This window comes from Cryptotermes secundus, unplaced genomic scaffold, assembly GCF_002891405.2.
Source record: "Cryptotermes secundus unplaced genomic scaffold, Csec_1.0 scaffold66, whole genome shotgun sequence".
NCBI classification, from domain to species: Eukaryota; Metazoa; Arthropoda; class Insecta; order Blattodea; family Kalotermitidae; genus Cryptotermes; species Cryptotermes secundus.
The window spans coordinates 3,657,208-3,677,093 of record NW_019731262.1 but is presented as its reverse complement, the minus strand read 5'-3'; the positions used below and the strand labels follow the sequence as shown (position 1 = coordinate 3,677,093).

At 43.2% G+C, this 19,886-nt stretch overlaps 1 protein-coding gene across 1 annotated transcript in view; it reads right to left on the bottom strand.

The window, feature by feature from the left end:
• The window catches only part of LOC111866698, a 366,904-nt gene that overhangs the window by 66,646 nt on the left and 280,372 nt on the right, over nt 1-19,886 (bottom strand). The gene's annotated exons all lie outside the window — the stretch shown is intronic.

Below are 19,886 nucleotides of genomic sequence, written 5' to 3'. Positions count from 1 at the left end.
AGGATTTCTTTGTGGGGGGGATTAGAAAATAAATACGCAAAATTTTAATAACAAACATTACATTGACGTTTAAATGTTATGTTATGTTTCAATACAGAATCCCACAATTTTGAGGTGATCCGTAAAAATATTCTTAAACATCAAAACCTAAGCCTGCAAGCAAATGCTCTATCCCCCCGCCCCAAGAAACAAATTGCGCCTGCGCACATGGTACCAACAGATAAAACAGAAGACTGTGCCATAAAGACATTGTTGTCTATTTTTCCTTTCCTTCCATTCACAAATCACATTCATTCATTCATCATCAGTAATCTGTCAGACGACAGGTCCACAGTCTCTTCCAAAACAGTTCCTCCACTTAATGTGATCTCAAGCGTTCTCCTTCAATTAAAATATCCTCTTCTGTCCCCAAGGTCATCCAGCATCTTCTTACTTCTTCCTCGTCTTCTGGGCACTTCTATCCGCCCCTCCGGATTGTTTTGTCTCCAGAGGAAACATCTCGCATATATGGTATCTCTGTTTTTGGAAAGAGACTATCCAGGAAAAGTGATGATGTGGTAGTTTTTCCATTTGCTTTCCACATCGCAGTACAACAGCCGTTCAAACCACTCTGGTCACGCCTGTTGCTATACGAACTTGAAACATCTCGAGCATCATTCGCTCTGTGCTTCAAGTCGCTACTGATGACGCTGCTTCCGGCATCACCCGTAACTAATTAACTAGCTCCATGCAGCTGAGTCCTTCTTGAATATCTGCCAGTCGTTCAGTTACTCAAGCGTTTCACAATATTTTAAGAAATACGAAGGTTCATTACTAGGTTCACAAAAGCCCTCCACTGGTCCATATCCTGAGACAGATTAGTCTATTTCATGCTATCCCATCCTATTTCTCAAGATTAATCTTAATATTATCCTCCCATCTACGCCCAGGTCTTCCCATTGGTCTCTTTCCTTCTTGCTTTCCCACCAAAACCCTATATGTCCAAGTCACATTGCGACTGACGGTCAGTCAGTCAGTAAGTCTTGGTGTCGAGCCCCAGACTGAATGTTACGGTTTTGTTTTTGTGGGGCGTATTCTATATATAGTACTACAAACCCTGCCCATCTCATCCTCCTTGACTTGACTTCTAATTAAATCATAACTCTGTAAGTATCATAACCTTACCCAGAGAAACCTTACAGAAGGAACGCAAGAAATACGGTGTCGGAAGCCCTGACCATTTTCAATGGCTTCGATCCAAGCATTAGTACTCCCTAATATTAGGTTAGCAAGTCTAGGAGCGATGCCAGTTTCTTTAAGTAACACTTTGCCAGCAGTTTATATACACTGGGGACCTAGAAAGTGGGAGGCCATGACGCTGGGGGCTAAGCGCCCGGGTAAAGAGCTCAAACGGGAATCGATTGAGTGACGTCAGGCAACGCTCAAGTGCCAACGAGTTCACTCTGCATGGGGCAAGCAACCAACTCACTGTCTCTTTCTACAGGCATACATTAGTCAGAAACTAACATGCACACACGCAAGAGCCCATAAAGATGAAACCGCAGACCGACCCAAACGAGTTTTGTTGCGGTGTACACATAAGTTGAAAACTAAAAAAATGTATCGCGTAACTGAAAATCGATATATCGAATGTCAAGGCAGCAGTGACTTTCCCACCAAAGTTCAAGGACCGGATACAAAGCGGTCTAATTTAGGGGATTGCACACAGTTCTGTTTCTGCTTCAGGAGATCATAAATGCATAGGAATTTCGGTCGGGAAACCTGATGAGTTAAAACCACTCAAAAGACCTAAGTGTGGATGGGAGATTAGTACTAAAGTAGCCCTTAAAAGTTATCAAGCAAATCTTTCAACTGAATCCAACAGGCTAAAAATAGAGTCAAACGGTGGGCTCTTGTGAATATGGTCATGAATCACAATTCCGGTGTTCTTGGGTGTGACACCGTGCATTCCGTCGGTCGGTCAGTTAAACTGCTGCAGACCCTCGTTAGCACAGATATTCTTGGTTTCGACTTTTGTCAAGATTCATGAGCAAGATCTGTTATCTCTCCTAGACAAGCACGTGTTTTAGAAGTGGGGTTCCTCTTCGACGAGGTGAGGGGTCAGTCTTTCTGTGTAGGCGCCACGTTTGTTGTGCTGGAGGTAACTCGGTCCCTAACTGAGTGACAGATTATTGCTGGCCCTCGTCAGCACACTGATTCTTTGGTTCCAAGTCCCATAGGACTCATGACCATATTTCACTGTCTATGGTTCCGGGAGCCTTCAGACTCTCCCCCCAACCTGGAGGACGAAGTCTCTGTATTTATGTCCCCTCGTGACAGAGTGCCCCAGTTATACCCCCAGGCACCGGGCTCCTTTTCGTCGCCTTTTACGACCCGCAGGGTTACGGTGGAGGTACTCCACACGGGGTCGTGCAGTGTACTCGATATTGCAAGGGGCATTCCCGCTTAATGCAGCCATTTTCTGGTCCTGTTCTGAAAAAAAGTTGTGAATTTTGTTTCCAAGAAAACAATATAACGACACACGGACAGACATTGGCCTGCTTACATTAATTACGCAGAGGTTTCCGGGAAATGTTTTATACTTCCTAGACGGTTAAGTAAAGGTAAAGTTGTACCATGAAGACATATAGGGGAGTGGAGGTATAGCCCCACCTTTCTTGACCTCGGCACTAGATGGAGGTAACCAGTCAGCTTTACGCCCTTGCCGCTTTATCCCCAGGGAAAGTAACTGCGGTACCCATGGGATAGGAGGCTGGATGGTCCCCAGAATCGGTCTAGACCCTGTGAAGAAAAAATCTTGCGCTGTCGGGAATCGAACCCAGGCCATCCAGCCCGTCGCTATGTCGATTGATCAATCCCGATTCCATACTTCCTAGATAAATAAGAAAAATAAGTGGTACCAAAGTTTTGGATACACGAACAGGAGAAACTGCAAGCAGGGAACATCTGCGGGGTCCGAACAGTGTAGCAACGTTATGAGCTATTACGCAGCCAGAAGGACGCCAGAAGAGCAACTAGCCGCAGTGTCCACAACCATTCATCATAGCATCTGGACCATAATGCACTGCGGGCATCTATATTCTTCGAGGTTACTTTCCAGGAATTGGGTGTGACCTGGCACAAGCGGCTTCCTAATACCGCAACAATATCCAGCTAATTTCTACGAACTTCATCTGAACAGAAACGCTCATGTGTCGCATATACAGTTTCCAGAAACGAAGAATCAAAATTTAGAATTCGATAATATTTCTGAAAAAGTATCAGGAACAAAATAAGATATACATATTGGAACAAGAGTTTTTTATATACTGACCCTTAAATTACAAACAGCTCCCTGATTGATTCTTTGGAGTATTTTCGTCCCTGAAGATTGAGACTGAACGTTACTCCGAAACGTCGGCGAACTTTCACCAGACTACACGGTGCTGCATGCCAGGAAAAGCTATTTGATACATATCAGTATCAGAAAATTCTCATTGATATGAGTGTATTCATTTTTAGCCTACTTCCCTTATTTAAAAAAAACAAGGGTTATGGGATCACCATGCTGTGTGTCTATGTATTCCCTCCTGTTCACTTTTTACTTCCTCTATCAATCTTTATGAAACTTGATATGTATATAACGACACCTGAGCTCATCTCAACGGCGTATTTCATAAATCCCTCTCATCAGTCTGTGCTAAGCAACACCTGGGTAAACTGTTACCGGGGCAACGAATGCACACACAATAGAACTCTTCGATGCGTCGAAGTGTCGTATCAAAGGAAAGTGGGCGAACAGTTGTTCCTAGAACTTTTTGTCCCAATTTGAAGTAAACCTTGTTTACAAAGCTGAATACTTTATAAAAAGACAAAGCCATAACTCTGTCATATTACCTCTGCTAAGCACAGTGCCCGTTTTAGGAGCAAGCATTACTTTCAAATTTTGTCTAGCCTGACTCATTCTAATGGTTTTCTTCAGTTCCTATAGGCAAAGGCCGGGACAGAATCTTAAAAACTAAAGTGATCACGGCTCACTTTCTCCAATTCTTTTCGTCCTATCACCACTTAACTGCGATAAAGCCGATCACTCGACCAAGGAATACATAAACCGTTCGATGTGGAGTTCCCACAGCGGTGATTATGGACAGTGCGGCCTTCTGGGTTATAACGCCATATATCTAGGAGTAATCTGACATTTCGGAGAAACATATCATCTCCATCTTCAGGGCCGAAGAGTAAGACAATAAAGAAATCAGCAACAAGTACACGGTAGACTCTGAGAATGGAGGCGATATGTTCGTCCGAAACGTTAAAATCTCTCTAAACTATATAGCGTTACAACTCAGAATACCGTAATTTTTTTCAGCCTATAAACCGTTTATCTGCCATAATCGCCGCTGTTTACCACTCTTGGCCCAACGTGGCTGGTCACCAGCTCTCTCTAACCGCTCTTCGCTTCCAACCTCTGGGAGCTACTTCCTTCTAACCGTTCCCTTTCACATGTTGTTATGTCGAGTTTGCAGGTTGCTGCTGCGTCCTTCTTATCCGCATCTTCTTCCCCTCGATGTTGTTGTGAATGTTGGTAGTTTACGGGGTATGGGTTACAGTGAGGGATGGGCGCCAGTAAGCTTATTATAAAGGCTCACTATTCGGGAAGAAAGGGGGGATGAGCCGGAAGCTACAGGTGATAGGTACTGGTTTAGCACTAGGACAATGTGATTCAGTCTCAGGTGCATCCAGGCCTCGCGTTAGCGGGCAGACAAGAGTGACTAATGCTATGCACTACACAACACTGGTTAATGAGCAGTTTCAGTATTTCAGGCAGTGACATTGGTTCTTATGCCAGTTAGACTCTGACTTGAGAACTCTACTTAATGTGATTGTCACTGTTCTAGTAACAGGCTTCAAAATAATTTTACTTTCAACTTAAACACTTAAACCAAACTTGGAATCACACTAATTTTTGCGGCCGGACCCTTTGCGAGTTACTAAGCGACTGCTCCAGTACCACACTTCGAAATGATTTTACTTCCAACTTAAACTTTTGAACCAGGCTTGAAGTGACACTAATTTTACGGCTGTATCCTCGGAGAGTTATTAAGCGACTACTTTTTCAGACTGACTCTGCTTTGNATCCCGCCGGTCAACTTTCGAACTGAATTTCCTGGAAAACTCTGCGGGGTGCTTCCTGCCTTGTTCTTGTAGAAGTGAAGCAGGACATATTCATGAAACAAAGAATCGGGCTAGTTAGTTAGTTAGTTAGTTATTGGAGAGGGTGGGTTTCCCCATGCACTTAGACCTGTATTGGTCCATTGTGCTTCCCTCTATGATTTCTACCAGTCTCTATATCCTACCGGTACTGGTGCTTACCATCAGTCCCGCCCAGCCAGCGAGACCGGCTCTACTAGCTGAGAGGTATCTATAATGCTTCCCCCATCTACCAGAGGTATTAGAGACTGCTGTTGGGCGGGAAACGTCCNTTTGGCTCAGTGACCTCCTTTGGAGGTATGAGGTTCTTTTACGTGCCGTAAAGCTACGACACGGGACCCATGGCTTAAAGTCCCTCCCGGAGGACTTGTTCCCTGAATTTTTCCGCCCTTAAAAATTCGACGACCTCCGCCGGGTATTTGAACCCGCGTACTACGAGTCATGAGGTCACCGTTGAATACTCCTTACTACATCCTAAGCGTAATTACTATAATTAAAAAAACTTAATTACAAATAAAGCTGGTGGTGTCAGTGGTACGGCTACGCTACGTACAAGAAGCAAAATCCTTGTAGAGAAACTGATTACCGTTCATCTACTAAAAAATTCCCGTTCCTCGTGGAATGCGGAGGTTCTTTACAAAGTTCGTCACAAGAACCCGCCACTGGTTCCTATTTTATAGAGAGTCTAGCAACTTCCAAACAATCCGCCTCTGACACAGGCTCGTAAAATCGAAGTAAATGGAAGGTCTGTTAATTTCACGGAGGTAATTTATGAACGGTATGCGGGCTTAGTTTCGGTGAATTGAACATAACAGCAGATTATAAATAGATTTCAAAATGATCTTTTTCGTATATTGCGAAATAATAACTTAACAAGCAAAGCAAAGTTTATGTGGTCTCATTAATATACTTCATTATTAAATAACATTAATTTATGTAAGACATGAGATTAATCACAGCGATACACCACGAACCAGGCAGCAAACAACATTTTTCTTGCTTGTCTTACGCTTAAACCTTAAATATGGAGGCAATATATACCTCCGAAACGTCGGTTACCTTCAACGACTACAGGGTATCCCAGGAGAGAGAACTCTTCGACATTACTTTAGTTCCACATTTAAGTTACTGTGATATTTACTCCCAAAACACTCATTTCTAATAAGTCTTTACATTATTTTAAAACTGCTATGACTCCTTAAAAGTTCCGCAAATGGATCTGTGTTAACATGGCCTTATTTATCCGATTAATGTGTCCATGAAATTCGGCAGACTCCTCCTGGATCACCCTGTATATAATGACTTTTCGAATTGAAGTCACTAACTCTTATATATCATACATTGGATGACGGTATTTTATAAAAAAATACAGTTTTATTGCTGACTCGATTTAGCTCAGTTCCGGAAATAGGCTTATGTGATCTCATTGCGTTTTTGTGCGTGTTTCCCTATGTTGAATCCAGAGGAACAGAAATATAGTTTTACCACGAAGAGGACATCAGCGACTTTCTTCGAACCGGTAGGTCTCAAAACAACGTAACAAAAGAACAATACAAGTCACGTTTCTTTTCAGAACTGTAGGCCCAACAGCGTAGAAAGCTCAAAAAGGTTACGCCTACAAAGCAATGTCTAGATTACACGCAAAGCGCACTTGTCGGAGAAGTTGCCGCAGAATCACGGCGAAATGATTTTCTGTAAAATATTATATTTATGTAAAGTATTATATTTTACAATAAGTTCTCAGATTTCTTTTGATGGAACCACAAAGCGAGGTTGCAAATGGGATGAGGGTAAGGCGAGGTCCCCCTCTCAAACTTTTACCTCGTTTGTGTGAACCAATGTTAAACCATCCGTTTCACCCCCTCACCCCCACCCACCTTCTTCTGTGAGTAATTTAATGACGCTGTCAATCATTAAAATATACAGAATCGATTGGTAGAACGACTGAAGAATTGGAAAGGATCTGGAAGGAAAATCTGTGGCCTATCAGATGGACTGAGGAAAACCATGAATAATCTCGGTTTGGAAACCCAGTGTCCCGGCCGAGATTCGAACCTATCACCTCCGGATATTCAAGTCCAGAGTATGACTTCTACAGCAACACGTTTGGTCGTAATTTTTATAACAACGGCTTACAATTCTGGCTTGAACAAAAGACTGAAAATGGAAAAAAAAAAAAGCTTTCAACAACGTAAGAAGCAAACGTCATTCCTTTAATGCCGTCCTTTTAAAATGTCTGTCATGTATTTCTGCTACTAAATGAGAAGCGGGTAAATTTATCAGCAGTGAATTTACCGTAAACCAATAGAAATACGTTTCGCAGGATAAAAATAGAAATACTGACATTTTAACTAAGAAAACCAGAATTCCTTACGACTGTAGTATTCTTAACTGCATTACAGCAATAAATACGAAATTATTTTTGAGCATGTTTATAAAACCTCTTCCAATATACGCATTAACTTTCAATTATTGATCACCCTATCGACCTTCAGCGTCTCCACTAGAACAACATAAGCCAAGCATCTCGACTATGGAGCTAACACAGTCCTGAACAGACCACTGAGATGGTACATCCTCAGCACCTTGCTTCATGCTGACAGAGCCACAAGTGACTACGAAGAGTAGTGCCTTCTGAGATGCAATGCCGCTTATTTCGGTGGAAGTCCCTGAGTTTCGGGGAGAAACGTACTGCTTTCATCAGTAGAATAAATAAGCTCTTATTGGTTTCTTGCTTTGGCTTACCCTGAAGATGGAGGCAATGTGTTCTCCCAAAACTTCATTAGATTTCTATCAGCCTACACGATGTTGCACACCACAAGACAATTACCCTTCAAACGTACTGTAATAGCTTCGCTTTAAGACTAATCGACCGCCTCTGTGGTCTAGTGGCCAGAGTTCCTGGCTACAGATTCAGAGGTCCGGGTTCGATTCCCGGCGCTACCAGATTTTTCTGAGAAGTAGTGAGTCTGGAACGGGATCCACTCAGCCTCGTGATGATAACTGAGGAGCTATTTCAAGGAAATAGCGGCTCCGGTCTAGAAAATCGAAATTAAAGGCCGTTGGGATTCGTTATGCTGACCACGCGACACCCTCTATCCGCAAATGTTGGCACTAACTTCGCCGACAAGCGGCAGTCGATTGATCTGTACAGTTCGCTTGCGGACTAAAACCACGGAGTTTGTTTTTTTAAGCCGAATCTTCAATGTGTCGTTATTTATACGTTCAGCAACCTGCTATGCAACGAGTGCAAGATAGGCGCATACACCAGGGCCGTTTCTTGGGAACGGCTCTGAAAACATGTTCCCGCGGCACCAAACAGGAACGCTGCAATAGAAGAACTGTGTTTTCAATGTAGTCTGTGCTGAGATATTATAAGTAAGGGATAATTGGGGCAACCAAGTCAGTTCTGTACGGGAGTTTGTGAAGACAGAACTTGATCCCAGAGGCAGAGGAATGGCCATTGTTGGAGCCGTTGTCAGGAAACGTCTAATAACAGACTGAGAACACTAAACTGTGTGGTCTAGTAAACTGTGAAGTGTTGAAATAGCGACAATGTGATAGTTATTTGTAGTTACGACCTGTAAGTGGTCAATAAATCTATTCACCAATCCGAACGCCGTCTATAGCCACACACATAACATGTGACAATATTATCTTCTATATTTCGATACTGTACAGTCTTGTAGACGGTTACCAACCTTTCGGAGGAATATTCTACCTCCTCCTTCGGTGTACAAGTGTATAGGGTGAGGAACCGGTTGGGTAATGTGGACAGGTTAAAAGGAAGGTTACAGAATCACACAAGAGGAAGAGATGATTTGGACCCCCTGGTGTGAGACGACTAGAAATTGGGGGGGGGGCATAGTCTCGAAACTCAAAATTTTGAAACGAGCTACTGTGGCTGTCGTATATACGTGCTAAACCAGATTTACGGTTCTTGCCAGAAGTCTCAGAAAATTTAAAACACTAGCATATACCGGCATGGAGAACACTTTCAGAAATAGGAGCAAAATATGACTTCACTTCTGTGTAGCTGACTGCTATCAGTAATGGGTCATTAATATGTAGCAGCTATTAGTAAAGTGTGCCCAACAGACACTTTTCAATTCTCTGAATTCCGATTACAAAGTTACGAACGTCTACTACATACCCTCTCTTCCCTCATAAAAGTTTTGGTTTGACGCTTCAAGGAATATGTCTATCCGGGTTGTACCCCTCTAGGACCATTACAGTCCCATTAAATCAAAATAAACGTGTACGGACACCCGATAACCGAAGGGAGACATTTTAGTAGAACGACTAAGTATGCAGCATGAGCATTGTATATTAGATATAAAAGTTCCTTATGATGATATACGTATGAATACAGTGATCAACTCTTTCTGTACGTTATCCATCTTTCTAATTTTTATTTGATACGACGTTTCGGATACTTGATTCTGTCTCCGTCCTCAGATACAGAGTTCACTCTGTTGAATCCAATCGACATAGATGGCCCCTAACTCCGGACCCAAAATAGTATGGTCTTTACCTGAGAACGGTAATAGTTCAGTCACCGAAACGTCGTCTAAAGTAAAAATTAGAACGATGGATAATGTCCAAAAAATCGATCACTTTACGCCACAGAATTTTTGCCTACGGAATGCGATAAAGTACAGCTGGATCCAGTTAGCATTCTGTGAAGCCGGCCAACATCCCACGTTTGTCGGCTATCCTAAGTTTTGTTCTATGAACTTCGGGAGGGTTTGAGGTTGCGGCCTGCATTCCTTTCGCTCGGAATAGGGCCCACTGGTGGGATCCTGTGAACAAGGCCAAGAGTTGAGGGTTTCATAAAATGAGAGGAATGTTTTTCACTACTTGAGTGTCTGTTACTTCTCACGAAAGGTTCTGATACATTGTGTTACTTTTTGGCATGTTAGAAAAGAAAAGTTAAAAAAAATGCGTCCATTCGCTTCGCAATATCTGTCTGCAACAATTCGAGACTCGCATAATCGATTTTTAATCAATCTGATACTGAGAAGTGTTACTAAAATTTTTCGACGCATTTATTTAAAAATCGGAAAGCTATTAGGGGACGTTTATGGGCCCAACTCGACCTTCACTTGTTATATATTTATAACTAACTAAACTATCTCCACGGAGCTGAGCCCTTCTTGAGGAGAAGCCAAATCTGCAGCTATTCAAGAACTTCTCATCATTTTATCTCACCCGAAGGTTCATTACCGTGTTCACAAGAACCCTCCAGTGGTTCCTCTCCTGGGCCAGATGAAACCAGTCCACAACATCCTATCTTATATCTCTAAGATCCATTTTAATATTATCCTCCCGCCCTCATCTAGACCTTCATAGTAGTCTCTTTCTGTCTGGCGTATCCACCAAAATCTTACACGCATTCCAATTCTCAGCAAGCGTGCTACATGCCCTGTCCATCTCACCCACTTTGATTCTAATTATATTTTGCGAAGAGTAGAAGTTATGGAGCTCCTCATTCGCTAAATATTGTATTTGCAACAGCCAAAAGTGTTTAGGACAAAAGCTGTAGATCAAAATGACGCACATATTTCATGACCAAAACTTTTTTTTCATAGATCTTACGGTTTCTGAGATATTTTCATTAAAATTCGTGGGGGAGAAAAAGAGCCAAGCGTTGGCCTAAGTTTTCCAAGTTGTTTCAGTCAGTTTCTAAAACTGCGGAAGAACGTGTTTCGGCCGACACAGATCCTACCTTCCATTGCGTCGCATTCACGAGCAAATGCTTGGCAAGGGCAACAGTGTTACCGGTCTACTTGCCATAACAATACTATACAATGTGACGTGGAGCTGGACGGCTTCCCCGTCACAGTTGGGCCAGTGAACTGGCCTGACATTGAGCACAACCGAGTCGAGAACTCTAGGGCCTCCATTCGTTACCGCTCAAGTTTATTTATAAGCTGAACTCACTTTGGATCAACTTCAAGCTTCTGCGGGAAGCATAAACTACACCGTGTCATGCCGAGGGTTGCACCAGAACAAAAATAAGAAAAGGCAATGAATATGAAGGCCGACGTAACTTCACTCTGTCTCTTAAAAAGAACTTGGCTCTGAACACCGGCATAATCTCAGTCTCCTCACTGCCAGCTAAGCGCTGAATTATTCCGAATACAAAGAGGGAATTTGCTGTATTGATATGTAAGCTGGAAAAATGCCAGACATGCTCATTTATAAATCTTTCTTCAGGGCACAAATCTACCATTACCCTGATAATGGAGGCAGTATGCTAGTTCGAAACGTCAGTGTAACCAGTATAATAACTCCTAACCACTAACATAACCTCAAAAGTCGTATAAGTTCAATATACGCTTTGGATTCATCATTTGGTTATGTAACGCTACAGACAGTATCTGATACTGCGTTGTTACACCGTGTAGTTCGGAGGCAGCCCCCCCTTTTTCGGAGGAACATATCGCCTCCATCTTCAGTGTCGAAGAGTACATCAAACCATAAACCAGCCGAAACAGGCGGTAAGATAAACTTTACAACCCAGAACATGGTTAACAGTCGCCATCATGAAGCCCTCAAATCCAACAGAGCATTTCAGAGCATTTTATTTACCTAGGAAACACGACCCGGAATTCAAGTTACAAACATATAACAAAGGAAATGGTATAAATGAAGGAAATTCAGGTACAGAAATATTCTTCTTCTTCTGTTCCTGTTGCTCCCACTTCGAGCATACGGCATCCATGAAACGCTTCGTTAATACAGAAATATTAGTCGATAGAAAATGATGCTTATATAACATCACATCAAGAGAAACGCTTCAATTGTGGTGGTAAAACGTGGAAAGCTGGAAACTGAAGAGAATCCTAAATGTCAGAGGTGGTGTAAATACATTTCTGAGAACACTACCAGACTTCACTTGATAAGAGTATCAAATAAATTCTGGTATCAGAGAAAGACTGAAAGTAAAGGATTTCCGGGAAGAACTAATACCTTACTTTGATACGACAAGGACTGCATAGAAAAAGAAAAAAAAATAGGGGAACGCACACAGACACATGAACAGCATAAGCCCCCTAATAAAAACTAGGGGATACACAGACAGATAGACGGACACAGAAGGATACACAGACAGAGAGCAAGGTGATCTCATAAGTTTCATAACCCTAAAAAATTTGCGGGGAATACACAGATAGATGGACGGACAAAGAAAGATACAGAGAACAGAAAACGACCGTCTTCCACGACTCGCATTGTTACGGATCAACTGGACGACGAAACTGAAGATGAGGAACCAAATTCATCTCGGCACTCATACGAGCGCACTCTGGAATATAACGCAGTGTCGATGTTTCCGACGAACATGTCACCTCCATCTTCAAGGTAGAAAAATAAGTCTAGAAAGAAACGAGCATCCAGCTGTTCTTGCTACCTGCTTCGTGCTGACTTTTTCCTTGTCTTATTCTTCCAACCCTAAAGATGAAGGCGACATGTTCCACCGAAACGTCGGTTGATTTTCAACGGACTACTCGTTGTAAAATCCCAGAAGATACGTATTGCATCGACCGCTGTGTGAACTTCAAATCCTACATGACCCTACAAAGTTCAGGATGTGTGTGTGTGTCTACACATGGAAAAATTACAAAATATTTAATTTAACAATTAATTTGTAGAGCTCGCGCTTACTAGTCTCGTCGGCGGATTGCATGAGCTCAAAGAACACTCTTCTCAGTGACCTAATTACTTCTTAGACTATGGGCTGGACAACTGAGGAATTTGGGTTCGATTCCCGGCAGGTGGAAGATAATTTTCTCCACAACGTCCGAACCAGCTCTGAAGTCCATCCAGCCTCTTACAAAACGTGCAGTGGGGGGGGGGCGCTTCCCGGGATGTAAAGCATCCGGGTCGTGAAGCTGATCACTCACGTCCATCTAGTGTCAAGAATGATGGAGCTATACGTCCATTCCCCCCATACGTGTTCGTGGCGTTGTGCTTAATTAATTAAGGCCAATGAGAACTTTACCTTTTACTAATAATCCTTGCTTTGTCAATGAAGGAAGAGCTGTAATATAAACATAATCACCCGACGTAATGACCACATACGACTCGACTAGTTCAGAAGTTTAAAAAGCTCGTTTTATTTATTTATCTGCAGATCCACAAATAGCAACCTAACGGTCTGACGCAGAATCTGCTGAAATTCCTCAATTCCGTCTGGAAGCCAACGAACGCGCAGACCTTAACACAAGCATATTCTTTACACAACGTTGATTCCTTCTGCGGAGCGGAAGGAACCGAGTTCTTCCGAGTCAAGAGTCACGTTTCGCGACCCCCACATCCGCGAGACAGTAAAATATGGTAATTAGTCCTGTGGGACTCGGAACCAAATAACAACTGTGCTGGCGAGGACTAGACACACAACTGAATAAGGTTAAATGTACTGTCACGTGTATGGGTGAATATAGATGGGGTTTGGACTGGTTACTAGTTGTAACTACAAATAACTACAACACTATCGCTACTTCCACACTTTACAAATCACGCCAAGTCTTCTCTCGCCTGCAGTGTCTTCACTAGAGGTTTCCTGGTAAAGGCTTCTAACAGTGGATATTCCTCTGCTTCCGGGATCAAGTCTTCTCTGAACGGCGATTCCCTTCCAAATGCCTATTCTTGCTTCAGTTTTCAGTTGACCGCTTTATAATCCCGTTGCACGGAAATATGTATAAAACGCCGTTTTCAGCAGTACCTCTAGTATTGCATGTGTATCCGTTTCAGCGGGAAAGTGTTTACTGAGCCGTTGCCCAGTAACGGCTCTGCATGCCACAATATTTCATCATTACATAAAAACGAAACAGACACATTTTATTTCTGATCCAGGTTACAGATATATGAATGCGTTCACCATTAGACATAACAAAGGATAACTACAGCATAATTCTTTGTAATAACATGGCACAATTTGAAGGATATGTACGGTGACACAACAAATGTGAGTTCGATTAATGTATAATAAACGATTAAAACATATGAAATCGTCCGTATATGTTGTTGTATGTCAAACATTATTTAGGTTGTACATATACGAGCCAGCACAGCTCGTCCCTCGTTAGCTTGGCCTAGTCATCGAACCTGAGGATGGAGGCAGTCAATTCCTCCGAAACCCCGATAAGATTATAATAGGCTAAACGGCGTCACATCACAGAATGCCCACATATCTCGCCGTTCCTTCTCTTCTGGGTTCAATGCAGTTCGTAAGCTGAAAATAAATCTTGTACGAGCTCCTTCCTGCTTTCGGTAGGTGCAATCAAAAATTCATCGTGTATCAATTGTAGAATTTCGCCCGTAGTGACGAGAATGACGCAGTAAGCGCTGAAGTGTAGCGATATTTATAGAATCCAAACACAGATCGGCGGGGAACAAACCGAGAAACATTTGGCACTTGGCCCAACACATTCGCCCACACCTTACCTGGGATGACTCCCTTCATAAACAACCAGAGAAACTGGCAGCACGCATCACGCCAAAAATAGAACATACTGAGTTGCATATATATATATATGAATTTCCCTTCAACTTTACAGTAATTCGTATAAAAAAAACTGCCGCAGGTTTTGTGTTGGCTGTTATCCAGCTTCTGACATTACATGTGTACACTCGCTCCTTGCATATTAATCATATCAGGCGATCCAACATTGCGACTAGAGAGAAAACTGGTGACTTCATTCCTTTGAAATTCAGGAGAAAGCTATCATAATAAATTAAATATAATCCAGAGCTATGATTTATGAGGGGGGCACGCGATTGAGGCACTATGCTACAGGCCGGAAGGTCGCGGGTTCAAGTCCCGATGAGGTCATTGGATTTTTTTCAGTTGACCTAATCCTTCCAGCCGTATTATGACCCTGGGGGTCGACTCAGCCTCTAACAGAAATGAGTACCAGGAATATTCTTGGGGGTAAAGGGCGGCAGGCGTGTAGGGCTGACAATCTTCACGCCATCTATGAGCCGATTGTCTAGAAAATGTGGGAACCTCAACATTTCACAACCCTACGGCCCTCCACGGGCTGTTACAGGGATACCTTTACTTTTACTTTTTTATGTGATTTATGAGAACTGTTCACGGAGCATCTACAATGAAGAGTTCCATCTTCTGGGATATGACGCCGTGTATTCCGTACATGGTAAAGGTATCGCTGTCCCTGTACTTAATTAAGCACCACGCTATTAAGACGTATGGAGGAGTGAAGTTATAGCTCCACCATTCTTCTTCTCGGCCCTAGCTGAAGGTAAGTAGTCAGCTTCACGCCCCAGCCGCTTTACCCCCGGGGAAAGAACCCGCGGTACCCATTGGATAGGAGACTGGGTAGGCCCCAGAATCGGCCTGGACGACATGAAGAAAATTCTTGACCCTACCAGGACTCAAACTCCCCCCCCCCCCCGGCCGTCAAGCCAGTAGCCCGTCGCTATACAGACTGAGCTATAATTACAAGTTCTTAAGTAAACGCCAACCTCTCTATTTCTTCACACACACTATAATTTTAATCAATTCTAAATAAAATTTTAAGACAGGCTGTAGATAAACAATAAGTTCTGGGAAGAACTAATCTCCTACTTTCCCTTGATACGACACGGAGCGCAGAGGATATGACGCGTCCAACAATTCCTCTACTGTTGCGTGTGTATTCGTTGCAGGGGTAACGTTTTCACCGAGCCGGTGGCTAAGAACATACATATACAGACACATAGACTGATGGGAGGGATTTATGAAGGACGCCGTTGAGATAAGCTCAGTTACCATGATATTCATACCAAGTTTCATAAAGACTGTTTCAGGCATTCAAAGGTTGATGGAGGATATACAGCCTTGGGCCGCTATCTCAGAAAATTATCTAGGGCAAGAAAAGAAGAACGGGAAGCCGAAGTACGAGAAGAAAGTAAGAACAGAAGCGTGACGCCGTGTAGTCTCGTAGATACGTCCAACGTGCTGCCTCGGCCTTCTTCAACATTAAGACAGAAACAGCAATTTCCTCTTAAATTACACCACAAAAGGAGCCACACCCGAAAGACAATAGTTCACGAACCCTATTTAACTTTCGAAATGTCAGAAAGAGGGGAGCAGTGTTTGTGCAAGTCTTATTGAAAAATGCTCGGTTTCAACTCAGAGAAAAGTTGGGCAAATGAAATTGTTCCACAGCGTTGGCAAATAACCTACAAGCAATCGGCACCTGTTAAAAAGATGTTCCTGAACTGCTGTGTATAGACACATAGGTACTTTTCCATTGCTAGTGGGGTGGGACTGAGTCCCTTGTAGGCCGCGCCATAGCTCAAGCGGTTAGTAGCTGGCTTCCCACAGCGGCGGCCCGGGTTCGACCCCGGGTCTGGTCAAGAGGGATTTGTGGTGGACAAAATGGCGCTGGGGCAGGTTTTCTCCGAGTACTTCGGTATCCCCTGCCAATCTTCATACCACCAATTGCTCCACAATCACCCTCACCTATCATCTGGGGTCAGTACAATAGGCCAGAAGTGGCCGCAGTACAAGGGGCTTAGTCCCACCCCACTAGCAAAAAAAAAAAAAAAGGTACGAACATAATTAAGATGTATGAATGAATGAATGTATAAGGCGTGGGCCTTCCTAGCCCTTGCACGGCAACCACACTGATCTATTGTGCCTAGTTACGATGTATAAAATATGCTAATATTAGGTAAACAGGCTAGCTTAGGGGTACAATCGGAAAGCAGAGTGTAAAATAGTACGGTGCGTACATCTCACGTTTTGCTAATTTTAAAACAAGTGTATCGTCACTGTAAAAGGTAAAGGACCTCTACACCGGATCGTCAGACAGCTCAAGCGTGTACAGATAAACAGAGTGCCAGACACAAGCACAATCACCGCGGAAACTGTATCTACAAACCTGCCGGAACCGGAAATGAGAAAACAATCGAAATTATGAAATTCAGAGAGTCTATAAACACATTTCTGTTTCGGACGATGCGTGCTATACCAGGCTAATATTATTCCAGTCACTAATTGATACTGATAATGACGTACTTGACAGATAAGGGTGTATTCAGTTACGACTTGCCCCAGAGTCACACGACTCGTAAATACGAAACGCAAAGACTTCCTAAATATTCTGAATGTGCAGTGAAGAACTCAGGGACGCAAAGTCGCATTAACAACCTAATTCCATGCAACTGGGCCCTTCCCGAGAAGCCGCCAGTCACTCAGCCACTCAAAAATTTCCCAAACTTTTATGGAACCTGAAGGTTCATTACCGTGTTCATAAGAGCCCTCCACTGGTCCCTATCCTGAGGCAGATCAATCCAGACCACAGCAATCCAAGCGATCTCTCAAAAATCCATTTTAATATTATCCCAACCTATGTCCAAGTCTTCCTAGTGGTCTTGCCTTCTGGCTTTCAAACCAGTATCGTTTAAACATCCCTCTTATCTTCATCCGTGCTACATGCCCCGCAAATGTCATCCAACACTATACCGTATTTACGCATGTATAGGCCGCACATTTTTTGCCAAAAATTCAAGAGGAAAACTGGGGTGCGGCTTATATTCGAAATCACACTTCATTTAAAAAAAATTATACTCATAATTAGTAATACAGGGTGTTCTACTCCTGAAATAATATTCCAAGAAAATTATTTTTTCTATAATTAGTCTGAAAATTGTGCTGCGGCCTATACATGCGTAAATACGGTATGTACATGTTATGCAGCAAAGGGTTACGTACATGTAGAAGTAGTTTTTGGGTAAATTTGGAATCACTACAATTAGATGTAAGATGGAAAAAACACAAAAAACTAAACTAAAACTGAATAGTAATAAGGACATGAACCGGAGAGCTGGGTTTACAAGGAAGTAAAAGAAATTCCTGACTAATCAGAATGTTAACACGACAGCGGGAACCGCTGACAATACGGAAGGGCTATATGAAATGTGTCATAAGCACTAAGGCAGACGAAAAATGCTGAGTAGGAGGAGGCGGCTTACCAAAAGAGTCAACCCCTTCTCGATTGACAACCAATAATCAAGCTACACCGACCCAAAATCACGTCAGGGTAGGAGGACCCCTATACCCGGAAGACAACGAGTCAGCATAGCAGAGGTTATAAAAACCCGAGACGACCCATTTTAGGGGCTCTTTTTAGCTTTTTAGCTTCTTAGCTTTTTTTGGCTATTCGATTCGATTCTAGTCGGATCTATTCTTATTAATGTCATTATTACATTAGTACCTCAATTGTGGCCATGAGTGGACGCTGGGTCGTGATGACAAGCCTTCTCATCTTCAGCTCAAGTAAGTGGAACCATTTCATATAGCCATGATCATTGAGTGCAAAGTGTAAAGTGTAAAGTGTAACCCGGGAGAGATAGGCTAATCAGATGGGCTAGGTCATTCAGTGATTCCAAGCATAGAATACCGACAGCAGGGTGATAGGCGGTGGACATGATGAGACACTGCAAGATTATTTTAATGTAAGTCGAACCGACAAACGTCGGCACGGTGTATATAGTGTATTTAAAGACGTAGGTAAATAGAATAGGCTAGGAATGTGACGAGTTTCATTCAACCTCACATATCCACGAGTGTTATCCTCTTCCTCCGACTCCAGGACGTCCCAAAGCTTCGGCGATTTACGGTTAACCCAGACAGTAATGCAAGCTAAGAGAAGTACGAGATTTCTTGAATTAACAAGATGGTGGCAGCCTACTAATTAGGGTGACGGAGAGGGATCTTTCCTCGTCCTCCGTCATCCCGGCAGGAGATAAGTGTAGCGGGAGCTAGAGAGAGAGAGGTACAGTGGCGGAAGCGGTGGAGGTACCTCCACGCCCCCCGTCACGCCGCAACAGTACATGTGAAAAATATTGAGGCTGAGGGACAAAGTCTTGACCCTAAGGCTCCAGACAAAATTGGCCATAAATTATATCAGGAAGCAAGATACTATACAGGAGAGGCCGCGCCATAGATCAAGCGGTTAGTCGCTGGCTTCCCACCGCGGCGGACAGGGTTCGATCCCGGGTCTGGTCAAATGGGATTTGTGGTGAAAAAAGTGGCGCTGGGACGGGTTCTCTCAGAGCACTTCGGTTTCCCCTGCCAATCTTCATTCCACCAAATTCTCCATCATCATAATCACCCGGTGTAGGCTACAATAGGCCAATCAGTGGCCGCCGTGCCGAGTGGAACCAGTTGGACTCCACCCCCACTATGCGAATTTTACTGTACAGGAGGGACGAAGCAACTCCTTGCAGCATTAATTCCTCTACAGAAGCTGACAGTCGCTCAGCTTGTCAAGAAATTCAGGGAACCCGAGGAGTCACTACCACGTTGACAAAAGCCTACTCACTGGATCCTAACCCAAGATGATTTAATCTCCACCCACTAATCGTATTTCTTTAAGATACATTTTGTTGCCAAATACAACTCGTATCTTATCAATACGAAGTTTATATTGGAAAATGAACATACGGTATGTTAAAGTTCAGGCACGTTATCGTTTGTTACGGTCGACTGACTTGGCCGTCTTATGCACAAGTGTCAGTCTATTCGTGTACACGCATCAACCATGCTTTCCTTGAGCAGATTAAAGGGGCCCATAAAAGTACGAGTCTGGCTCGCGAATGCGAGTCGGCTCAGGTTCCAATGAGCCAAACTCGTCCGTGTGTGGATCGCAAAGTTGGGAGTCAGCTCATGTGTTTGTGGT